This window comes from Papaver somniferum, chromosome 2 (assembly GCF_003573695.1).
Source record: "Papaver somniferum cultivar HN1 chromosome 2, ASM357369v1, whole genome shotgun sequence".
Taxonomy (NCBI): domain Eukaryota; kingdom Viridiplantae; phylum Streptophyta; class Magnoliopsida; order Ranunculales; family Papaveraceae; genus Papaver; species Papaver somniferum.
Genome location: NC_039359.1, coordinates 122,501,756 through 122,522,770, shown reverse-complemented (window position 1 = coordinate 122,522,770; position 21,015 = coordinate 122,501,756). Strand labels below are relative to the sequence as shown.

The 21,015-nt window shown below is 36.9% G+C and overlaps 1 long non-coding RNA gene across 1 annotated transcript; it reads left to right on the top strand.

Moving 5' to 3' along the window:
* The first annotated feature begins 1,704 nt into the window (after positions 1-1,704).
* Positions 1,705-2,499, top strand: LOC113353885. The gene is made up of 2 exons (XR_003361589.1): positions 1,705-2,102; positions 2,222-2,499. It is a non-coding gene; the product is annotated as an uncharacterized LOC113353885 (long non-coding RNA).
* Positions 2,500-21,015: the final 18,516 nt, after the last annotated feature.

Genomic DNA, 21,015 nt, shown 5'->3' with positions numbered 1-21,015 from the left:
CAATTGTCACAATATCATTTTGCTACCGGATTATCTTTCACTATAAATTTGTAATACTCTTCAATATCATTCAAACTACCTCTAAAGATTACTTTGCGAGGGTCTTTCATAACATCGTGACATACATGTCTATCACAATTCCATGATGAAACTATATCCAACCGATCTAGCATTTCATCCATACTCATACTACAATCAATAACAAACATGAAAAAAAATATCATTATCATTGTCATTCATTTTCATCCATACAAACTAAATGATCATCATCAATTCATCCATACAAACTAAATTATCATTATCATTCATTTTCATCCATACAAACTAAATTATCATTATCAATTCATCATACAAATAATCAAATTATCAACAATTTCATTTTTTTTTTCATCACAAATAATCAATTTAAACCCTAACAATTCTAAAAATCAATTTCAATCACATATCATTTAAATCACGTAAACATATCATCTAAAGCATGCATTATATCAACTATCAATCATCAATTTCATCAAATTTTCATCATAATCAAAAATCAAGAAAAAAAAAACCCTAAAATTTTAAATCCTTACCTCAATCAATTTCGTAGACGGAATTGAATGAAAAACTCTCAAACGATCAAAAAATCGATCGAGTACAAACCCACAGAAGGAATTGAGAAATAAACGTCTAGAATCACTGATCTACGAAATCCATTTGCGGGTGTGTTTGAGAAGGAAAATGAAATGGGAAGAACTGAGGAAGAAGGGGCTTCTGCACCGGAGAAAACCCGATTCTTGGACGCTGAATAGTTCAGTGTTGTCAACCTAGCTGACCAAGTCAAACGCTGATCGGTTCAGCGTTCACCTGAACGTTGTACTGTTCAGCGTTCGACGCTGCACTGTTCAGCGTTCTGCTGCTAGATTCGCTATCCCATAGGACTTAGTAGGTTGTCCTAACTGACGTGGATGGCCAATCTAACTGCTAGATTAGAAGACCATAGGGGTTAGCCTAAGGCTATCTTGCAAACTTGCGTTTGCAAGTACTGGGAGAGTGTTAACTTAGGTAAATATGCAAAAAGGAGTACCACACCAAGTAGAAGAAGGTGTTTGACCCTTCTATAAAAGAAATAACTTTCAACTGACATAATTTTACTAATATAAAGAAAAGAGGCGGCGTCACACCATGGAAATATCCAAATTATCCCTCCAATGATTACACTAGCATGTATATAATTTTTGATTAACGTTTTCCAAGTTATGCAGGTATATAATTTTTATCGATTATCCTAATTTTTGTATTTTATTTTTCAAGATTACGAATCAACAAGTGAAATTAATTGCAATTCTGCATTAAGTTTTTGCAAAACTTAACCTGATGCTCTAATTTTTGTAATTTTAAGATGAAGTGAAACGAGTTTCAATTCAGCATTACGCATTTAGGCAGAAACAAATGTTGGTTCTTATCCAGAATTTCTCACTATCTCTCTTCACATAGGTTGGTTAATTAATTACTTAAGTTGGTTAGTAGATTTGAATGATTTTTCTAAATAATTTCAGTGTGGTTTAGTTCATTTTTAGTTCATTTTTTCGGTCGCGCTAGGCGGATCGCTGTTTACTCGCCACTTTCACGCACTCTGAGTTGGATCAGTGATGTGGCAGGAGAGTTGGAATATATGGATTCCACGTATCAGCTTCTGGAGAGAGAAATAAAAAGATTATTTTTCTTAACCAAAACACTTTGCGACTTTCTCTATCAATGTTCTTCAAAAAAAAAAAAAAATCTAGATTCTTGTAGTTCAGCAACAACCTTGATCCAATTTTACTTCAAATTCTGTTGTCTTTGTCGAAATACATCAATCACTAATTTCATTTCGTTCGAAATTACAAAAATCGTGTTCTCAATTGTTTGCTAAATCGATCGAATTGATTCAAATCTGAAGAAACTCAAATCTGAAGTTGATGTTAATTTGAAGAAACTCAAATCTGAAAAAGCAAAAAAAAAAAAAAAAACAGAGAATGGTTGGGAATGGAGTTGATGTTTTTGGGACTGAGTTCCCAACAGTTTTCAATTTGGTTTTTTCTATGGAGGTGATGGAACTGCAATTCTCACTGGTGTAACTGGTATCTAACTAAAATCCTTATTTGGGTTTTTTTTTTTATTTTGATTGTTTTCTTTACTGGGTTCCTATTAATTTTGCTTACAATCATCAGTAAATTAATGAATTGTCTACGTATGGTAGGTGTTTGATGAAATTCCTGACAGATCCAAGTATATGGGTAATGGTTGTTTCAGGGAGATCTTGTATGGTAAAATGTATTGAAGATGTCGGTTCAATTCAGTGGAGAAAAGATGGTTTGGGCACAGTGAAAGGTGCAGAAAGATTTAGTGCCACAATGTACAACAGCGCATCCATTGGTAAAAGTGATCATTGGTTGTGAACTTGATTATGTACTGTCTATGCGCTGCTAAAAGAGCTTGTAATTCTCTTGCTTAAGTGGCAATATACTGATTGTAATCTATTGTCTATGCTCTGCTAAGAGCATCCACAGTGGGCGAGTATAACCAAATTTATGGGATGAGATCCTAACACAGTGGGACGGAGTAAAGATCAAATTTGGACCAAAGATCAAAACCCAGACCATATTTAGTCGCGACCAAATCCCAAATCCTAATATAGTCGGGCGTAAATTTAAAATCCGTTTGTTGTCAGGCGTAAACTTAAATTGCGTTTGTTAACGGGCGTAAACCAAATTTACGTATGTTGGTGGGGCGGAATTTAAATTTACGTTTGTTGCGGGTGTAACATAAATTTACGCCTGATGAGACGGACAGCAGAATTCCGCGCGTTGCCAGACGGACACCAAAATTCCGCCTCTCTTGGGCGGACACCAAAATTCCGCCCCATACGGGCGGACACCAAAATTCCGCCTCTCTTGGGCGGACACCAAAATTCTGCCCCTCTGAAACGGGTTTGCGTAGCAGATTTTTGATTAACAGTTTATTGGATTTTACCAGAGGAACATTCAAGACTCAAGGCCTGTAACAGCAACATAAAAGAGTTAGCACAGCTCATAGGACGCGTGTGAAGATTATCAAACCAAAGAAGCATCAGTGCCCTGTTATGGTGTTATTTTTCTTATGCTACTAAGTACAAAGTACTAACTAATACTAGCACATATGGCGACTAATATGTAAGTGATTAAGGAGCGGAAACCAGAATCAGAGCTGAAACGTACAGTAAGGACTTCTTCAGATCCTATGTCATCACCTCCATAGACAAATCTGAAGCATTGTGCTTGCAAAATTTCACTTAGATTCAAAAATCTCTTTTAATTCCCAATACACCAAATTAACAGTTTTAAAAAAAAAAATTCATTAGAATCCATATGAAATCAATCTACTGCATATTCATTACAGACTTTAGAATACAAGCATTCCACAACCATACTACCATAAGAACATTACTGCCACTACACATCCATTCAAAATTGAATACATTCAAAATCCAATAAACAACCGCAACCTCAACTTCTTAAGAAAGAAGAAGGGTCGCTTACTGAAGGTGTTCATTCTTCCATGAATTTCATCTCCACTTTAAACCTATTGTAAGAATCATAAAATCCCAAACTGATATGAACAAAACTCAAATTAAAAAATTAAAAATTGACAAAACATAAATTAAACGTAAACCCAATTCATATCATTAAAAAAATCAATCTTCTTAACCCTGATTTTGGAAAACCCCCAAAAAATGTTTTAATTCTATCAAAACCCTAACTTTTAAAATTGTGAAATTCAAACATAAATTATCACAATCAAGTAAGAATATGATGATAAAAGAACGCCATAACTACGATTCACACCTTTTTAATGAAGTTATTGATCGATTTTGATTAAAAATCTTGTCTCACTCGACTAAAATTGGTGGTGGAGACTTGGTAGAGATGTAGAGTGGTAGACTAGTAGTACTGTTAGTAGAGAAGAATAAGAATAGGAAGAAGAAAGAAGAAGAAATAGATATGTAGAGTGGTAGACTGGTAGTACTGTTAGTAGAGAAGAATAAGAATACGAAGAAGAAGAAGAAAAGAGAGAAGAAGAAACAGTTGTAGGTTAGTAGTGGAGATGTGGTCTGTTAAATGAAAACCTATAATGGGCGGAAATTTTGGATACGCCCGTCTCAAGCGTAAAAATATTTTACGCCTGACAAATTCATCACGCGGACAGAAGATGTCCGTCCGTACAATTCCTCACGCGGACACCAGATGTTCGCCCGTCTGATCTCACACGTGCTGTGTGACCGTGTTTAACTCGGGCGGAATTTATTTTTACGTTTCTTCGAGCGGTCATTTGGAATCCGTCTGATCAACGGGCGGAATTTAAGATTCCGCCCCATACGAAACGTAATTTATATTTACGCTTGATAACAGACGTGATTTATATTTACGCCCGTTTGAAACGTAATTTATAATTCCGCGCAGAAATGAAACGTAACTAATACTTCCGCCCGTCTTCATGCGTAAAATTGTTTTACGCGCGACCAAATTTGGTCTTCTCCCCATAACGTCACAATACAGATTAAACTCATATTAGTCTTTTTTTTTGGTCTTTGATCTTTGAGTTTAGTCGTACCATTGCAGTCGCTCTAAGAGCATCCACAGTGGGCGAGTATAACCAAATTTATGGGATGAGATCCTAACACAGTGGGACGGAGTAAAGATCAAATTTGGACCAAAGATCAAAACCCAGACCATATTTAGTCGCGACCAAATCCCAAATCCTAATATAGTCGGGCGTAAATTTAAAATCCGTTTGTTGTCAGGCGTAAACTTAAATTGCGTTTGTTAACGGGCGTAAACCAAATTTACGTATGTTGGTGGGGCGGAATTTAAATTTACGTTTGTTGCGGGCGTAACATAAATTTACGCCTGATGAGACGGACAGCAGAATTCCGCGCGTTGCCAGACGGACACCAAAATTCCGCCTCTCTTGGGCGGACACCAAAATTCCGCCTCTTTGGGCGGACACCAAAATTCCGCCCCATACGGGCGGACACCAAAATTTGCCCTCTGAAACGGGTTTGCGTAGCAGATTTTTGATTAACAGTTTATTGGATTTTACCGGAGGAACATTCAAGACTCAAGGCCTGTAACAGCAACATAAAAGAGTTAGCACAGCTCATAGGACGCGTGTGAAGATTATCAAACCAAAGAAGCATCAGTGCCCTGTTATGGTGTTATTTTTCTTATGCTACTAAGTACAAAGTACTAACTAATACTAGCACATATGGCGACTAATATGTAAGTGATTAAGGAGCGGAAACCAGAATCAGAGCTGAAACGTACAGTAAGGACTTCTTCAGATCCTATGTCATCACCTCCATAGACAAATCTGAAGCATTGTGCTTGCAAAATTTCACTTAGATTCAAAAATCTCTTTTAATTCCCAATACACCAAATTAACAGTTTTAAAAAAAAAATTCATTAGAATCCATATGAAATCAATCTACTGCATATTCATTACAGACTTTAGAATACAAGCATTCCACAACCATACTACCATAAGAACATTACTGCCACTACACATCCATTCAAAATTGAATACATTCAAAATCCAATAAACAACCGCAACCTCAACTTCTTAAGAAAGAAGAAGGGTCGCTTACTGAAGGTGTTCATTCTTCCATGAATTTCATCTCCACTTTAAACCTATTGTAAGAATCATAAAATCCCAAACTGATATGAACAAAACTCAAATTAAAAAATTAAAAATTGACAAAACATAAATTAAACGTAAACCCAATTCATATCATTAAAAAAATCAATCTTCTTAACCCTGATTTTGGAAAACCCCCAAAAAATGTTTTAATTCTATCAAAACCCTAACTTTTAAAATTGTGAAATTCAAACATAAATTATCACAATCAAGTAAGAATATGATGATAAAAGAACGCCATAACTACGATTCACACCTTTTTAATGAAGTTATTGATCGATTTTGATTAAAAATCTTGTCTCACTCGACTAAAATTGGTGGTGGAGACTTGGTAGAGATGTAGAGTGGTAGACTAGTAGTACTGTTAGTAGAGAAGAATAAGAATAGGAAGAAGAAAGAAGAAAAATAGATATGTAGAGTGGTAGACTGGTAGTACTGTTAGTAGAGAAGAATAAGATACGAAGAAGAAGAAGAAAAGAGAGAAGAACAGTTGTAGGTTAGTAGTGGAGATGTGGTCTGTTAAATGAAAACCTATAATGGGCGGAAATTTTGGATACGCCCGTCTCAGGCGTAAAAATATTTTACGCCTGACAAATTCATCACGCGGACAGAAGATGTCCGTCCGTACAATTCCTCACGCGGACACCAGATGTTCGCCCGTCTGATCTCACACGTGCTGTGTGACCGTGTTTAACTCGGGCGGAATTTATTTTTACGTTTCTTCGAGCGGTCATTTGGAATCCGTCTGATCAACGGGCGGAATTTAAGATTCCGCCCCATACGAAACGTAATTTATATTTACGCTTGATAACAGACGTGATTTATATTTACGCCCGTTTGAAACGTAATTTATAATTCCGCGCAGAAATGAAACGTAACTAATACTTCCGCCCGTCTTCATGCGTAAAATTGTTTTACGCGCGACCAAATTTGGTCTTCTCCCCATAACGTCACAATACAGATTAAACTCATATTTAGTCTTTTTTTTTGGTCTTTGATCTTTGAGTTTAGTCGTACCATTGCAGTCGCTCTAAGAGCATCCACAGTGGGCGAGTATAACCAAATTTATGGGATGAGATCCTAACACAGTGGGACGGAGTAAAGATCAAATTTGGACCAAAGATCAAAACCCAGACCATATTTAGTCGCGACCAAATCCCAAATCCTAATATAGTCGGGCGTAAATTTAAAATCCGTTTGTTGTCAGGCGTAAACTTAAATTGCGTTTGTTAACGGGCGTAAACCAAATTTACGTATGTTGGTGGGGCGGAATTTAAATTTACGTTTGTTGCGGGCGTAACATAAATTTACGCCTGATGAGACGGACAGCAGAATTCCGCGCGTTGCCAGACGGACACCAAAATTCCGCCTCTCTTGGGCGGACACCAAAATTCCGCCTCTCTTGGGCGGACACCAAAATTCTGCCCCTCTGAAACGGGTTTGCGTAGCAGATTTTTGATTAACAGTTTATTGGATTTTACCGGAGGAACATTCAAGACTCAAGGCATGTAACAGCAACATAAAAGAGTTAGCACAGCTCATAGGACGCGTGTGAAGATTATCAAACCAAAGAAGCATCAGTGCCCTGTTATGGTGTTATTTTTCTTATGCTACTAAGTACAAAGTACTAACTAATATAGCAGCATATTCGACTAATATGTAAGTGATTAAGGAGCGGAAACCAGAATCAGAGCTGAAACGTACAGTAAGGACTTCTTCAGATCCTATGTCATCACCTCCATAGACAACTGAAGCATTGTGCTTGCAAAATTTCACTTAGATTCAAAAATCTCTTTTAATTCCCAATACACCAAATTAACAGTTTTAAAAAAAAAATTCATTAGAATCCATATGAAATCAATCTACTGCATATTCATTACAGACTTTAGAATACAAGCATTCCACAACCATACTACCATAAGAACATTACTGCCACTACACATCCATTCAAAATTGAATACATTCAAAATCCAATAAACAACCGCAACCTCAACTTCTTAAGAAAGAAGAAGGGTCGCTTACTGAAGGTGTTCATTCTTCCATGAATTTCATCTCCACTTTAAACCTATTGTAAGAATCATAAAATCCCAAACTGATATGAACAAAACTCAAATTAAAAAATTAAAAATTGACAAAACATAAATTAAACGTAAACCCAATTCATATCATTAAAAAAATCAATCTTCTTAACCCTGATTTTGGAAAACCCCCAAAAAATGTTTTAATTCTATCAAAACCCTAACTTTTAAAATTGTGAAATTCAAACATAAATTATCACAATCAAGTAAGAATATGATGATAAAAGAACGCCATAACTACGATTCACACCTTTTTAATGAAGTTATTGATCGATTTTGATTAAAAATCTTGTCTCACTCGACTAAAATTGGTGGTGGAGACTTGGTAGAGATGTAGAGTGGTAGACTAGTAGTACTGTTAGTAGAGAAGAATAAGAATAGGAAGAAGAAAGAAGAAGAAAATATGTAGAGTGGTAGACTGGTAGTACTGTTAGTAGAGAAGAATAAGAATACGAAGAAGAAGAAAAGAGAGAAGAAGAAACAGTTGTAGGTTAGTAGTGGAGATGTGGTCTGTTAAATGAAAACCTATAATGGGCGGAAATTTTGGATACGCCCGTCTCAGGCGTAAAAATATTTTACGCCTGACAAATTCATCACGCGGACAGAAGATGTCCGTCCGTACAATTCCTCACGCGGACACCAGATGTTCGCCCGTCTGATCTCACACGTGCTGTGTGACCGTGTTTAACTCGGGCGGAATTTATTTTTACGTTTCTTCGAGCGGTCATTTGGAATCCGTCTGATCAACGGGCGGAATTTAAGATTCCGCCCCATACGAAACGTAATTTATATTTACGCTTGATAACAGACGTGATTTATATTTACGTCCCGTTTGAAACGTAATTTATAATTCCGCGCAGAAATGAAACGTAACTAATACTTCCGCCCGTCTTCATGCGTAAAATTGTTTTACGCGCGACCAAATTTGGTCTTCTCCCCATAACGTCACAATACAGATTAAACTCATATTTAGTCTTTTTTTTTGGTCTTTGATCTTTGAGTTTAGTCGTACCATTGCAGTCGCTCTAAGAGCATCCACAGTGGGCGAGTATAACCAAATTTATGGGATGAGATCCTAACACAGTGGGACGGAGTAAAGATCAAATTTGGACCAAAGATCAAAACCCAGACCATATTTAGTCGCGACCAAATCCCAAATCCTAATATAGTCGGGCGTAAATTTAAAATCCGTTTGTTGTCAGGCGTAAACTTAAATTGCGTTTGTTAACGGGCGTAAACCAAATTTACGTATGTTGGTGGGGCGGAATTTAAATTTACGTTTGTTGCGGGCGTAACATAAATTTACGCCTGATGAGACGGACAGCAGAATTCCGCGCGTTGCCAGACGGACACCAAAATTCCGCCTCTCTTGGGCGGACACCAAAATTCCGCCTCTTTTGGGCGGACACCAAAATTCTGACCCATACGGGCGGACACCAAAATTTTGCCCCTCTGAAACGGGTTTGCGTAGCAGATTTTTGATTAACAGTTTATTGGATTTTACCGGAGGAACATTCAAGACTCAAGGCCTGTAACAGCAACATAAAAGAGTTAGCACAGCTCATAGGACGCGTGTGAAGATTATCAAACCAAAGAAGCATCAGTGCCCTGTTATGGTGTTATTTTTCTTATGCTACTAAGTACAAAGTACTAACTAATACTAGCACATATGGCGACTAATATGTAAGTGATTAAGGAGCGGAAACCAGAATCAGAGCTGAAACGTACAGTAAGGACTTCTTCAGATCCTATGTCATCACCTCCATAGACAAATCTGAAGCATTGTGCTTGCAAAATTTCACTTAGATTCAAAAATCTCTTTTAATTCCCAATACACCAAATTAACAGTTTTAAAAAAAAAATTCATTAGAATCCATATGAAATCAATCTACTGCATATTCATTACAGACTTTAGAATACAAGCATTCCACAACCATACTACCATAAGAACATTACTGCCACTACACATCCATTCAAAATTGAATACATTCAAAATCCAATAAACAACCGCAACCTCAACTTCTTAAGAAAGAAGAAGGGTCGCTTACTGAAGGTGTTCATTCTTCCATGAATTTCATCTCCACTTTAAACCTATTGTAAGAATCATAAAATCCCAAACTGATATGAACAAAACTCAAATTAAAAAATTAAAAATTGACAAAACATAAATTAAACGTAAACCCAATTCATATCATTAAAAAATCAATCTTCTTAACCCTGATTTTGGAAAACCCCCAAAAAATGTTTTAATTCTATCAAAACCCTAACTTTTAAAATTGTGAAATTCAAACATAAATTATCACAATCAAGTAAGATATGATGATAAAAGAACGCCATAACTACGATTCACACCTTTTTAATGAAGTTATTGATCGATTTTGATTAAAAATCTTGTCTCACTCGACTAAAATTGGTGGTGGAGACTTGGTAGAGATGTAGAGTGGTAGACTAGTAGTACTGTTAGTAGAGAAGAATAAGAATAGGAAGAGAAGAAGAAGAAATAGATATGTAGAGTGGTAGACTGGTAGTACTGTTAGTAGAGAAGAATAAGAATACGAAGAAGAAGAAGAAAAGAGAGAAGAAACAGTTGTAGGTTAGTAGTGGAGATGTGGTCTGTTAAATGAAAACCTATAATGGGCGGAAATTTTGGATACGCCCGTCTCAGGCGTAAAAATATTTTACGCCTGACAAATTCATCACGCGGACAGAAGATGTCCGTCCGTACAATTCCTCACGCGGACACCAGATGTTCGCCCGTCTGATCTCACACGTGCTGTGTGACCGTGTTTAACTCGGGCGGAATTTATTTTTACGTTTCTTCGAGCGGTCATTTGGAATCCGTCTGATCAACGGGCGGAATTTAAGATTCCGCCCCATACGAAACGTAATTTATATTTACGCTTGATAACAGACGTGATTTATATTTACGCCCGTTTGAAACGTAATTTTAATTCCGCGCGAAAATGAAACGTAACTAATACTTCCGCCCGTCTTCATGCGTAAAATTGTTTTACGCGCGACCAAATTTGGTCTTCTCCCCATAACGTCACAATACAGATTAAACTCATATTTAGTCTTTTTTTTTTGGTCTTTGATCTTTGAGTTTAGTCGTACCATTGCAGTCGCTCTAAGAGCATCCACAGTGGGCGAGTATAACCAAATTTATGGGATGAGATCCTAACACAGTGGGACGGAGTAAAGATCAAATTTGGACCAAAGATCAAAACCCAGACCATATTTAGTCGCGACCAAATCCCAAATCCTAATATAGTCGGGCGTAAATTTAAAATCCGTTTGTTGTCAGGCGTAAACTTAAATTGCGTTTGTTAACGGGCGTAAACCAAATTTACGTATGTTGGTGGGGCGGAATTTAAATTTACGTTTGTTGCGGGCGTAACATAAATTTACGCCTGATGAGACGGACAGCAGAATTCCGCGCGTTGCCAGACGGACACCAAAATTCCGCCTCTCTTGGGCGGACACCAAAATTCCGCCCATACGGGCGGACACCAAAATTCTGCCCCTCTGAAACGGGTTTGCGTAGCAGATTTTTGATTAACAGTTTATTGGATTTTACCGGAGGAACATTCAAGACTCAAGGCCTGTAACAGCAACATAAAAGAGTTAGCACAGCTCATAGGACGCGTGTGAAGATTATCAAACCAAAGAAGCATCAGTGCCCTGTTATGGTGTTATTTTTCTTATGCTACTAAGTACAAAGTACTAACTAATACTAGCACATATGGCGACTAATATGTAAGTGATTAAGGAGCGGAAACCAGAATCAGAGCTGAAACGTACAGTAAGGACTTCTTCAGATCCTATGTCATCACCTCCATAGACAAATCTGAAGCATTGTGCTTGCAAAATTTCACTTAGATTCAAAAATCTCTTTTAATTCCCAATACACCAAATTAACAGTTTTAAAAAAAAAATTCATTAGAATCCATATGAAATCAATCTACTGCATATTCATTACAGACTTTAGAATACAAGCATTCCACAACCATACTACCATAAGAACATTACTGCCACTACACATCCATTCAAAATTGAATACATTCAAAATCCAATAAACAACCGCAACCTCAACTTCTTAAGAAAGAAGAAGGGTCGCTTACTGAAGGTGTTCATTCTTCCATGAATTTCATCTCCACTTTAAACCTATTGTAAGAATCATAAAATCCCAAACTGATATGAACAAAACTCAAATTAAAAAATTAAAAATTGACAAAACATAAATTAAACGTAAACCCAATTCATATCATTAAAAAAATCAATCTTCTTAACCCTGATTTTGGAAAACCCCCAAAAAATGTTTTAATTCTATCAAAACCCTAACTTTTAAAATTGTGAAATTCAAACATAAATTATCACAATCAAGTAAGAATATGATGATAAAAGAACGCCATAACTACGATTCACACCTTTTTAATGAAGTTATTGATCGATTTTGATTAAAAATCTTGTCTCACTCGACTAAAATTGGTGGTGGAGACTTGGTAGAGATGTAGAGTGGTAGACTAGTAGTACTGTTAGTAGAGAAGAATAAGAATAGGAAGAAGAAAGAAGAAGAAATAGATATGTAGAGTGGTAGACTGGTAGTACTGTTAGTAGAGAAGAATAAGAATACGAAGAAGAAGAAGAAAAGAGAGAAGAAGAAACAGTTGTAGGTTAGTAGTGGAGATGTGGTCTGTTAAATGAAAACCTATAATGGGCGGAAATTTTGGATACGCCCGTCTCAAGCGTAAAAATATTTTACGCCTGACAAATTCATCACGCGGACAGAAGATGTCCGTCCGTACAATTCCTCACGCGGACACCAGATGTTCGCCCGTCTGATCTCACACGTGCTGTGTGACCGTGTTTAACTCGGGCGGAATTTATTTTTACGTTTCTTCGAGCGGTCATTTGGAATCCGTCTGATCAACGGGCGGAATTTAAGATTCCGCCCCATACGAAACGTAATTTATATTTACGCTTGATAACAGACGTGATTTATATTTACGCCCGTTTGAAACGTAATTTATAATTCCGCGCAGAAATGAAACGTAACTAATACTTCCGCCCGTCTTCATGCGTAAAATTGTTTTACGCGCGACCAAATTTGGTCTTCTCCCCATAACGTCACAATACAGATTAAACTCATATTTAGTCTTTTTTTTTGGTCTTTGATCTTTGAGTTTAGTCGTACCATTGCAGTCGCTCTAAGAGCATCCACAGTGGGCGAGTATAACCAAATTTATGGGATGAGATCCTAACACAGTGGGACGGAGTAAAGATCAAATTTGGACCAAAGATCAAAACCCAGACCATATTTAGTCGCGACCAAATCCCAAATCCTAATATAGTCGGGCGTAAATTTAAAATCCGTTTGTTGTCAGGCGTAAACTTAAATTGCGTTTGTTAACGGGCGTAAACCAAATTTACGTATGTTGGTGGGGCGGAATTTAAATTTACGTTTGTTGCGGGCGTAACATAAATTTACGCCTGATGAGACGGACAGCAGAATTCCGCGCGTTGCCAGACGGACACCAAAATTCCGCCTCTCTTGGGCGGACACCAAAATTCCGCCCCATACGGGCGGACACCAAAATTCTGCCCCTCTGAAACGGGTTTGCGTAGCAGATTTTTGATTAACAGTTTATTGGATTTTACCGGAGGAACATTCAAGACTCAAGGCCTGTAACAGCAACATAAAAGAGTTAGCACAGCTCATAGGACGCGTGTGAAGATTATCAAACCAAAGAAGCATCAGTGCCCTGTTATGGTGTTATTTTTCTTATGCTACTAAGTACAAAGTACTAACTAATACTAGCACATATGGCGACTAATATGTAAGTGATTAAGGAGCGGAAACCAGAATCAGAGCTGAAACGTACAGTAAGGACTTCTTCAGATCCTATGTCATCACCTCCATAGACAAATCTGAAGCATTGTGCTTGCAAAATTTCACTTAGATTCAAAAATCTCTTTTAATTCCCAATACACCAAATTAACAGTTTTAAAAAAAAAAATTCATTAGAATCCATATGAAATCAATCTACTGCATATTCATTACAGACTTTAGAATACAAGCATTCCACAACCATACTACCATAAGAACATTACTGCCACTACACATCCATTCAAAATTGAATACATTCAAAATCCAATAAACAACCGCAACCTCAACTTCTTAAGAAAGAAGAAGGGTCGCTTACTGAAGGTGTTCATTCTTCCATGAATTTCATCTCCACTTTAAACCTATTGTAAGAATCATAAAATCCCAAACTGATATGAACAAAACTCAAATTAAAAAATTAAAAATTGACAAAACATAAATTAAACGTAAACCCAATTCATATCATTAAAAAAATCAATCTTCTTAACCCTGATTTTGGAAAACCCCCAAAAAATGTTTTAATTCTATCAAAACCCTAACTTTTAAAATTGTGAAATTCAAACATAAATTATCACAATCAAGTAAGAATATGATGATAAAAGAACGCCATAACTACGATTCACACCTTTTTAATGAAGTTATTGATCGATTTTGATTAAAAATCTTGTCTCACTCGACTAAAATTGGTGGTGGAGACTTGGTAGAGATGTAGAGTGGTAGACTAGTAGTACTGTTAGTAGAGAAGAATAAGAATAGGAAGAAGAAAGAAGAAGAAATAGATATGTAGAGTGGTAGACTGGTAGTACTGTTAGTAGAGAAGAATAAGAATACGAAGAAGAAGAAGAAAAGAGAGAAGAAGAAACAGTTGTAGGTTAGTAGTGGAGATGTGGTCTGTTAAATGAAAACCTATAATGGGCGGAAATTTTGGATACGCCCGTCTCAGGCGTAAAAATATTTTACGCCTGACAAATTCATCACGCGGACAGAAGATGTCCGTCCGTACAATTCCTCACGCGGACACCAGATGTTCGCCCGTCTGATCTCACACGTGCTGTGTGACCGTGTTTAACTCGGGCGGAATTTATTTTTACGTTTCTTCGAGCGGTCATTTGGAATCCGTCTGATCAACGGGCGGAATTTAAGATTCCGCCCCATACGAAACGTAATTTATATTTACGCTTGATAACAGACGTGATTTATATTTACATCCGTTTGAAACGTAATTTATAATTCCGCGCAGAAATGAAACGTAACTAATACTTCCGCCCGTCTTCATGCGTAAAATTGTTTTACGCGCGACCAAATTTGGTCTTCTCCCCATAACGTCACAATACAGATTAAACTCATATTTAGTCTTTTTTTTTGGTCTTTGATCTTTGAGTTTAGTCGTACCATTGCAGTCGCTCTAAGAGCATCCACAGTGGGCGAGTATAACCAAATTTATGGGATGAGATCCTAACACAGTGGGACGGAGTAAAGATCAAATTTGGACCAAAGATCAAAACCCAGACCATATTTAGTCGCGACCAAATCCCAAATCCTAATATAGTCGGGCGTAAATTTAAAATCCGTTTGTTGTCAGGCGTAAACTTAAATTGCGTTTGTTAACGGGCGTAAACCAAATTTACGTATGTTGGTGGGGCGGAATTTAAATTTACGTTTGTTGCGGGCGTAACATAAATTTACGCCTGATGAGACGGACAGCAGAATTCCGCGCGTTGCCAGACGGACACCAAAATTCCGCCTCTCTTGGGCGGACACCAAAATTCCGCCCCATACGGGCGGACACCAAAATTCTGCCCCTCTGAAACGGGTTTGCGTAGCAGATTTTTGATTAACAGTTTATTGGATTTTACCGGAGGAACATTCAAGACTCAAGGCCTGTAACAGCAACATAAAAGAGTTAGCACAGCTCATAGGACGCGTGTGAAGATTATCAAACCAAAGAAGCATCAGTGCCCTGTTATGGTGTTATTTTTCTTATGCTACTAAGTACAAAGTACTAACTAATACTAGCACATATGGCGACTAATATGTAAGTGATTAAGGAGCGGAAACCAGAATCAGAGCTGAAACGTACAGTAAGGACTTCTTCAGATCCTATGTCATCACCTCCATAGACAAATCTGAAGCATTGTGCTTGCAAAATTTCACTTAGATTCAAAAATCTCTTTTAATTCCCAATACACCAAATTAACAGTTTTAAAAAAAAAAATTCATTAGAATCCATATGAAATCAATCTACTGCATATTCATTACAGACTTTAGAATACAAGCATTCCACAACCATACTACCATAAGAACATTACTGCCACTACACATCCATTCAAAATTGAATACATTCAAAATCCAATAAACAACCGCAACCTCAACTTCTTAAGAAAGAAGAAGGGTCGCTTACTGAAGGTGTTCATTCTTCCATGAATTTCATCTCCACTTTAAACCTATTGTAAGAATCATAAAATCCCAAACTGATATGAACAAAACTCAAATTAAAAAATTAAAAATTGACAAAACATAAATTAAACGTAAACCCAATTCATATCATTAAAAAAATCAATCTTCTTAACCCTGATTTTGGAAAACCCCCAAAAAATGTTTTAATTCTATCAAAACCCTAACTTTTAAAATTGTGAAATTCAAACATAAATTATCACAATCAAGTAAGAATATGATGATAAAAACGCCATAACTACGATTCACACCTTTTTAATGAAGTTATTGATCGATTTTGATTAAAAATCTTGTCTCACTCGACTAAAATTGGTGGTGGAGACTTGGTAGAGATGTAGAGTGGTAGACTAGTAGTACTGTTAGTAGAGAAGAATAAGAATAGGAAGAAGAAAGAAAAGAAATAGATATGTAGAGTGGTAGACTGGTAGTACTGTTAGTAGAGAAGAATAAGAATACGAAGAAGAAGAAAAGAGAGAAGAAGAAACAGTTGTAGGTTAGTAGTGGAGATGTGGTCTGTTAAATGAAAACCTATAATGGGCGGAAATTTTGGATACGCCCGTCTCAGGCGTAAAAATATTTTACGCCTGACAAATTCATCACGCGGACAGAAGATGTCCGTCCGTACAATTCCTCACGCGGACACCAGATGTTCGCCCGTCTGATCTCACACGTGCTGTGTGACCGTGTTTAACTCGGGCGGAATTTATTTTACGTTTCTTCGAGCGGTCATTTGGAATCCGTCTGATCAACGGGCGGAATTTAAGATTCCGCCCCATAAGAAACGTAATTTATATTTACGCTTGATAACAGACGTGATTTATATTTACGCCGTTGAAACGTAATTTATAATTCCGCGCAGAAATGAAACGTAACTAATACTTCCGCCCGTCTTCATGCGTAAAATTGTTTTACGCGCGACCAAATTTGGTCTTCTCCCCATAACGTCACAATACAGATTAAACTCATATTTAGTCTTTTTTTTTGTCTTTGATCTTTGAGTTTAGTCGTACCATTGCAGTCGCTCTAAGAGCATCCACAGTGGGCGAGTATAACCAAATTTATGGGATGAGATCCTAACACAGTGGGACGGAGTAAAGATCAAATTTGGACCAAAGATCAAAACCCAGACCATATTTAGTCGCGACCAAATCCCAAATCCTAATATAGTCGGGCGTAAATTTAAAATCCGTTTGTTGTCAGGCGTAAACTTAAATTGCGTTTGTTAACGGGCGTAAACCAAATTTACGTATGTTGGTGGGGCGGAATTTAAATTTACGTTTGTTGCGGGCGTAACATAAATTTACGCCTGATGAGACGGACAGCAGAATTCCGCGTTGCCAGACGGACACCAAAATTCCGCCTCTCTTGGGCGGACACCAAAATTCCGCCTCTCTTGGGCGGACACCAAATTCACGGGCGGACCCAAAATTCTGCCCCTCTGAAACGGGTTTGCGTAGCAGATTTTTGATTAACAGTTTATTGGATTTTACCGGAGGAACATTCAAGACTCAAGGCCTGTAACAGCAACATAAAGAGTTAGCACAGCTCATAGGACGCGTGTGAAGATTATCAAACCAAAGAAGCATCAGTGCCCTGTTATGGTGTTATTTTTCTTATGCTACTAAGTACAAAGTACTAACTATAATAGTACATATGGCGACTAATATGTAAGTGATTAAGGAGCGGAAACCAGAATCAGAGCTGAAACGTACAGTAAGGACTTCTTCAGATCCTATGTCATCACCTCCATAGACAAATCTGAAGCATTGTGCTTGCAAAATTTCACTTAGATTCAAAAATCTCTTTTAATTCCCAATACACCAAATTAACAGTTTTAAAAAAAAAATTCATTAGAATCCATATGAAATCAATCTACTGCATATTCATTACAACTTTAGAATACAAGCATTCCACAACCATACTACCATAAGAACATTACTGCCACTACACATCCATTCAAAATTGAATACATTCAAAATCCATAAACAACCGCAACCTCAACTTCTAGAAAGAAGAAGGGTCGCTTACTGAAGGTGTTCATTCTTCCATGAATTTCATCTCCACTTTAAACCTATTGTAAGAATCATAAAATCCCAAACTGATATGAACAAAACTCAAATTAAAAAATTAAAAATTGTCAAAACATAAATTAAACGTAAACCCAATTCATATCATTAAAAAAATCAATCTTCTTAACCCTGATTTTGGAAAACCCCCAAAAAATGTTTTAATTCTATCAAAACCCTAACTTTTAAAATTGTGAAATTCAAACATAAATTATCACAATCAAGTAAGAATATGATGATAAAAGAACGCCATAACTACGATTCACACCTTTTTAATGAAGTTATTGATCGATTTTGATTAAAAATCTTGTCTCACTCGACTAAAATTGGTGGTGGAGACTTGGTAGAGATGTAGAGTGGTAGACTAGTAGTACTGTTAGTAGAGAAGAATAAGAATAGGAAGAAGAAAGAAGAAGAAATAGATATGTAGAGTGGTAGACTGGTAGTACTGTTAGTAGAGAAGAATAAGAATACGAAGAAGAAGAAGAAAAGAGAGAAGAAGAAACAGTTGTAGGTTAGTAGTGGAGATGTGGTCTGTTAAATGAAAACCTATAATGGGCGGAAATTTTGGATACGCCCGTCTCAGGCGTAAAAATATTTTACGCCTGACAAATTCATCACGCGGACAGAAGATGTCCGTCCGTACAATTCCTCACGCGGACACCAGATGTTCGCCCGTCTGATCTCACACGTGCTGTGTGACCGTGTTTAACTCGGGCGGAATTTATTTTTACGTTTCTTCGAGCGGTCATTTGGAATCCGTCTGATCAACGGGCGGAATTTAAGATTCCGCCCCATACGAAACGTAATTTATATTTACGCTTGATAACAGACGTGATTTATATTTACGCCCGTTTGAAACGTAATTTATAATTCCGCGCAGAAATGAAACGTAACTAATACTTCCGCCCGTCTTCATGCGTAAAATTGTTTTACGCGCGACCAAATTTGGTCTTCTCCCCATAACGTCACAATACAGATTAAACTCATATTTAGTCTTTTTTTTTGGTCTTTGATCTTTGAGTTTAGTCGTACCATTGCAGTCGCTCTAAGAGAGCTTCCATCAAATACAATTTGCTGCAACTGTTAAAGCTTACAATATATACATTCTATCAATCAAAAGAAACTTGCAAGTCAGTACAAGTTTAACTAAAGTTCCCAGTAACTCAAAATTATTACAGAAAAAGAAGCTGAACCTCCCAGCACAACTGATCTTCCCAGTATCTCAGAGAACTTAGCCGTATAACAAAAAAAAAAAAAATTGAAGTTCAACTTCCTATTCTAGTGTATAACTTCAGTTGAGCTTAACAACCCGAATCACCTAAAAATATTAACAAAAGCTTCCCAGTAGCACAGAACTTTTTTTGCAAAAAGCTTGAACAAGCAATGTGATCATCCATGGCCTTTCTCCCTTGGCGGAAATTCCTCCATGCTCGTTTGACACAGATTGAAAGGTTTTAGCAGCCTTAGTCCCTGATTGATCATTGTTTAGTATCCTATGTTTAACATGTGGACTAATAAACCTATGACAACGATAATGTCGAGCATTCTCAACATTAATAGGGTGATTGTGCTTAACAAAGAATTGAGATACCTCCCATTTGTCGTCGTTATTCAATCTTGCAGTAGAAGCTAAGCACCCACACCGGTACGTCTTGCTAGGTCTTGCAGGTTTGAAAGATCTGGATTTGAACTTTCCTTGTCGATTACAACAATAAGTGACACTTCTAAGAATTCCCTGAGTATTCTTTCGTTGGGTTTTCTTCCTCATAGCAAAACCCAATGATTTTGCATATTTTCTATATGCTTCATCTACCTCTAGAGGTGTATCAAAAATCTTACCAATGCTGATTTCAGGATTCTCGTCGTATTCCTCATCCTCATACTCCACATCATTTTCACTACTCTCATTGAGCTCGTCTGCATTATAATCATCATCGTCATCATAAAAATCAATGTTGATGTCATCGGCCTTGAGTTCTCCATTTTCCGTGACCTCTTAAACCAGAATACATTGAAACAACAATTTAACAATTTGAGTAAACAAATCGATATATACAGACATAAAAACAGAAAAATTATTGTTTGCGAAGAATTAAGGAAAAAAAAGAAGAAGATGTTACAAGAAACTTACACTATTACTCGTCTTAATTTGTAATTAATTTGAAGAAATTTGTTGAGATTTGAGATCTGCTGTTAAATTTTCTTCGTATATGAGTTCTAAAGTTTTAAGTCTTGGTCAACAGATTTCGCGGGATTTTGATATAAGCGAGGGAACGATGGTTTCCCTTTAATCTGAATGAACGACTAAGATTTAGATCTAGTTTTTCTCTTTCTTATACACTCATCACTGACGTGTAATGTCCTAAAATTCCATCCAACCACGGCCACGATGGAGTGCGTGGAAACAGCGTGAATTAAGCGCGTTTTCTATCATTTCATTTTATTTTTTTTAACAAGCTTACTACATTCAATTTTAGCTGAGCTGAAATTTTGAAAAGGTATAGAATAGTGTTACGTAGGCATTTTTGGATTTTTGAATCACCAACTTGCGAGTACAATTCCACTATTATGTCATTGCCCCATACAGTACCTTATTCACTATTTTTGCATTCAATTTATATACAGAGTAGTAGTGAGTTGATATCAATGCAGAAGGCAAATGGGTTGTTGCTACTGCATCGCACATCTGAAACATGAGTAAAAGATGATAGAAGGTGGTACATGACCTGCAGATTGTTATGGAAGCCAGTGGAAAGATGTATATGCTTCTATATTAAGTATTATCACTCTGCATATATATTTACTATATCCTTTTGGGTAGGTATATTTTTTACCC